This window comes from Aegilops tauschii, chromosome 5 (assembly GCF_002575655.3).
Source record: "Aegilops tauschii subsp. strangulata cultivar AL8/78 chromosome 5, Aet v6.0, whole genome shotgun sequence".
Classification (NCBI taxonomy): domain Eukaryota; kingdom Viridiplantae; phylum Streptophyta; class Magnoliopsida; order Poales; family Poaceae; genus Aegilops; species Aegilops tauschii.
This window is the reverse complement of record NC_053039.3, coordinates 151,362,603-151,368,635: the sequence shown is the minus strand read 5'-3', so window position 1 is coordinate 151,368,635 and position 6,033 is coordinate 151,362,603.

Here is a 6,033-nt window from a genome sequence, read left to right as displayed (position 1 = left end):
AAATTTTTTTCTGATGTCAATATTGAACAACAGGAGTGTTGTGTGAATTTTGTGATTTATTGGGGTTCGTTTGGATATTTTTATGCATTAACCGAGTTTTCAATGCATTTATGTGCGTAATTCAAATTTAAACTAAATGCACATGTTCCAGTGCATATAAATTGGTCAAAAAATCAAATATGTGTCCTTGGGTGCATGCTTAGATCCTATGCAAGAAATTGAATGAATTTCAAACACCAGGGCACCGTTGATTGCCGGCAAAACATTCAGATGCCTGGTTTCTAAATTCTAGTAAATCCAAAACTCGTCTGAAATTCATGAAACTTGGCATGCTATCACGGAGCGGGATCAACATGCCGTGGTACAAATTTTATTACATTTGGGGTAGGTTTGGGTATATGCTTCTCACAAACCAGAGCTTCTCACAACAAGCATGATGGTTTTCGGTAGGGAACGTCCCACCTTTGGGGACGAAACGATAACCATTGCCTCTTATTGCTTTCAATATTTTTTCTCGTGTCAACAGAGAACAACAGGAGTGTTGTGTGAATTTTTGTGATTTTTTGGGGTTCGTTTGGACATTTTTATGCATTAACTGAGTTTTCAATGCATTTACGTGCATAATTCAAATTTGAACTACATGCACATGCTCAAGTGCATATAAATTGGTTGAAAAATCAAATCTGTGTCCTTGGGTGCATGCTTAGGTCCCATGCAAGAAATGGGAATGAATTTCAAACACCAGGGCACCGTTGATTGCCGGCAAAACATTGAGATGCCTGGTTTTTAAATTCTAGTAAATCCAAACTCGTCTGAAATTCATGAAACTTGGCATGCTATCACGGAGCGAAACCAACATGTCGTGGTACACATTTTGTCCCATTTGGGGCAGGTTTGGGTATATGCTTCTCACAAACCGGAACTTCTCACAACAAGCATGATGGTTTTCGGTAGGGAACGTCCCACCTTTGGGGACGAAACGATAACCATTGCCTCTTATTGCTTTCAATTTTTTTTCTCGTGTCAACATAGAACAACAGGAGTGTTGTGTGAATTTTTGTGATTTTTCAGGGTTCGTTTGGACATTTTTATGAATTAACTGAGTTTTCAATGCATTTATGTGCATAATTCAAATTTGAACTAAATGTACATGCTCCAGTGCATATAAATTGGTTGAAAAATCAAAATATGTGTCCTTGGGTGCATGCTTAGGTCCCATGCAAGAAATGGGAATGAATTTCAAACACCAGGGCACCGTTGATTGCCGGCAAAACATTGAGATGCCTGGTTTTTAAATTCTAGTAAATCCAAAACTCGTCTGAAATTCATGAAACTTGGCATGCTATCATGGAGCGGAATCAACATGTCGTGGTACACATGTTGTCCCATTTGGGGCAGGTTTGGGTATATGCTTCTTACAAACCGGAGCTTCTCACAACAAGCGTGATGGTTTTCGGTAGGGAACGTCCCACCTTTGGGGACGATACGATATCCATTGCCTCTTATTGCTTTCAAATTTTTTTCTGATGTCAATATTGAACAACAGGAGTGTTGTGTGAATTTTTGTGATTCATTGGGGTTCGTTTGGATATTTTTATGCATTAACCGAGTTTTCAATGCATTTATGTGCGTAATTCAAATTTAAACTAAATGCACATGTTCCAGTGCATATAAATTGGTCAAAAAATCAAATATGTGTCCTTGGGTGCATGCTTAGATCCTATGCAAGAAATTGAATGAATTTCAAACACCAGGGCACCGTTGATTGCCGGCAAAACATTCAGATGCCTGGTTTCTAAATTCTAGTAAATCCAAAACTTGTCTGAAATTCATGAAACTTGGCATGCTATCACGGGAGCTCGATCAACATGCCGTGGTACAAAGATTTTATTACGATTCGTGGTTAGGGTTGTGTATATGCTTCTCACAAACCAGAGCTTCTCACAACAAGCATGATGGTTTTCGGTAGGGAGACGGGTCCCAACTGGTTTGGGGACGAAACGATAACCATTGCCTCTTATTGCTTTCAATATTTTTTCTCGTGTCAACAGAGAACAACAGGAGTGTTGTGTGAATTTTTGTGATTTTTGGGTTCGTTGGACATTTTTATGCATTAACTGAATGTTATTCAATGCATTTACGTGCATAATTCAAATTTGAACTACATGCACATGCTCAAGTGCATATAAATTGGTTGAAAAATCAAATCTGTGTCCTTGGGTGCATGCTTAGGTCCCATGCAAGAAATGGGAATGAATTTCAAACACCAGGGCACCGTTGATTGCCGGCAAAACATTGAGATGCCTGGTTTTAAATTCTAGTAAATCCAAAACTCGTCTGAAATTCATGAAACTTGGCATGCTATCATGGAGCGGAGTCAACATGTCGTGGTACACATTTTGTCCCATTTGGGGCAGGTTTGGGTATATGCTTATTACAAACCGGAGCTTCTCACAACAAGCGTGATGGTTTTCAGTAGGGAACATCCCACATTTGGGGACGAAACGATATCCATTGCCTCTTATTGCTTTCAATTTTTTTGCATGTCAACATAGAACAACAGGAGTGTTGCTGTGAATTTTTGGGGTCCGTTCGGACATTTTTATGCATTAACTGAGTTTTCAATGCATTTATGTGCGTAATTCAAATTTGAACTAAATGCACATATTCCAGTGCATATAAATTGGTCAAAAAATCAAATATGTGTCCTTGGGTGCATGCTTAGGTCCCATGCAAGAAATGGGAATGAATTTCAAACACCAGGGCACCGTTGATTGACGGCAAAACATTGAGATGCCTGGTTTTTAAATTCTAGTAAATCCAAACTCGTCTGAAATTCATAAAACTTGGCATGCTATCACGGAGCGGAACCAACATGTCGTGGTACACATTTTGTCCCATTTGGGGCAGGTTTGGGTATATGCTTCTTACAAACCGGAGCTTCTCACAACAGGCGTGATGGCTTTCGGTAGGGAACGTCCCACCTTTGAGGATGAAATGATATCCATTGCCTCTTATTGCTTTCAAGTTTTTTTTCTCGTGTCAACATAGAACAACAGGAGTGTTGTGTGAATTTTTATGATTTTTTGGGGTTCGTTTGGAAATTTTTATGAATTAACTGAGTTTTCAATGCATTTATGTGCGTAATTCAAATTTGAACTAAATGCACATGCTCCAGTGCATATAAATTGGTCGAAAAATCAAATATGTGTCCTTGGGTGCATGCTTTGGTCCCATGCAAGAAATGGGAATGAATTTCAAACACCAGGGCACCGTTGATTGCCCGCAAAACATTGAGATGCTTGGTTTTTAAATTCTAGTAAATCCAAAATTCGTTTGAAATTCATGAAACTTGGCATGCTATCATGGAGCGGCATCAACATGCTGTGGTACAAATTTTGTCCCATTTGGGGCAGGTTTGGGTCTATGCTTCTCACAAACCGGAACTTCTCACAACAAGCATGATGGTTTTCGGTAGGGAACGTCCCACCTTTGGGGACGAAACGATAACCATTGCCTCTTATTGCTTTCAATTTTTTTTCTCGTGTCAACATAGAACAACAGGAGTGTTGTGTGAATTTTTGTGATTTTTCAGGGTTCGTTTGGACATTTTTATGCATTAACTGAGTTTTCAATGCATTTATGTGCATAATTCAAATTTGAACTACATGCACATGCTCCAGTGGATATAAATTGGTTGAAAAATCAAATATGTGTCCTTGGGTGCATGCTTTGGTCCCATGCAAGAAATGGGAATGAATTTCAAACACCAGGGCACCGTTGATTGCCGGCAAAACATTGAGATGCCTGGTTTTTAAATTCTAGTAAATCCAAAACTCGTCTGAAATTCATGAAACTTGGCATGCTATCACGGAGCGGGATCAACATGCCGTGGTACAAATTTTGTTACATTTGGGGTAGGTTTGGGTATATGCTTCTCACAAACCAGAGCTTCTCACAACAAGCATGATGGTTTTCGGTAGGGAACGTCCCACCTTTTGGGACGAAACGATAACCATTGCCTCTTATTGCTTTGAATTTTTTTTCTCGTGTCAACATAGAACAACAGGAGTGTTGTGTGAATTTTTGTGATTTTTTGGGGTTCATTTGGACATTTTTATGCATTAACTGAGTTTTCAATGCATTTACGTGCATAATTCAAATTTGAACTACATGCACATGCTCAAGTGCATATAAATTGGTTGAAAAATCAAATCTGTGTCCTTGGGTGCATGCTTAGGTCCCATGCAAGAAATGGGAATGAATTTCAAACACCAGGGCACCGTTGATTGCCGGCAAAACATTGAGATGCCTGGTTTTTAAATTCTAGTAAATCCAAAACTCGTCTGAAATTCATGAAACTTGGCATGCTATCATGGAGCGGAGTCAACATGTCGTGGTACACATTTTGTCCCATTTGGGGCAGGTCTGGGTATATGCTTATTACAAACCGGAGCTTCTCACAACAAGCGTGATGGTTTTCAGTAGGGCACGTCCCACATTTGGGGACGAAACGATATCCATTGCCTCTTATTGCTTTCAATTTTTTTTGCATGTCAACATAGAACAACGGGAGTGTTGTGTGAATTTTTGGGGTCCGTTCGGACATTTTTATGCATTAACTGAGTTTTCAATGCATTTATGTGCGTAATTCAAATTTGAACTAAATGCACATATTCCAGTGCATATAAATTGGTCAAAAAATCAAATATGTGTCCTTGGGTGCATGCTTAGGTCCCATGCAAGAAATGGGAATGAATTTCAAACACCAGGGCACCGTTGATTGCCGGCAAAACATTGAGATGCCTGGTTTTTAAATTCTAGTAAATCCAAACTCGTCTGAAATTCATGAAACTTGGCATGCTATCACGGAGCGAAACCAACATGTCGTGGTACACATTTTGTCCCATTTGGGGCAGGTTTGGGTATATGCTTCTCACAAACCGGAACTTCTCACAACAAGCATGATGGTTTTCGGTAGGGAACGTCCCACCTTTGGGGACGAAACGATAACCATTGCCTCTTATTGCTTTCAATTTTTTTTCTCGTGTCAACATAGAACAACAGGAGTGTTGTGTGAATTTTTGTGATTTTTCAGGGTTCGTTTGGACATTTTTATGAATTAACTGAGTTTTCAATGCATTTATGTGCATAATTCAAATTTGAACTAAATGTACATGCTCCAGTGCATATAAATTGGTTGAAAAATCAAATATGTGTCCTTGGGTGCATGCTTAGGTCCCATGCAAGAAATGGGAATGAATTTCAAACACCAGGGCACCGTTGATTGCCGGCAAAACATTGAGATGCCTGGTTTTTAAATTCTAGTAAATCCAAAACTCGTCTGAAATTCATGAAACTTGGCATGCTATCATGGAGCGGAATCAACATGTCGTGGTACACATGTTGTCCCATTTGGGGCAGGTTTGGGTATATGCTTCGTACAAACCGGAGCTTCTCACAACAAGCGTGATGGTTTTCGGTAGGGAACGTCCCACCTTTGGGGACGATACGATATCCATTGCCTCTTATTGCTTTCAAATTTTTTTCTGATGTCAATATTGAACAACAGGAGTGTTGTGTGAATTTTTGTGATTTATTGGGGTTCGTTTGGATATTTTTATGCATTAACCGAGTTTTCAATGCATTTATGTGCGTAATTCAAATTTAAACTAAATGCACATGTTCCAGTGCATATAAATTGGTCAAAAAATCAAATATGTGTCCTTGGGTGCATGCTTAGATCCTATGCAAGAAATTGAATGAATTTCAAACACCAGGGCACCGTTGATTGCCGGCAAAACATTCAAATGCCTGGTTTCTAAATTCTAGTAAATCCAAAACTCGTCTGAAATTCATGAAACTTGGCATGCTATCACGGAGCGGGATCAACATGCCGTGGTACAAATTTTATTACATTTGGGGTAGGTTTGGGTATATGCTTCTCACAAACCAGAGCTTCTCACAACAAGCATGATGGTTTTCGGTAGGGAACGTCCCACCTTTGGGGACGAAACGATAACCATTGCCTCT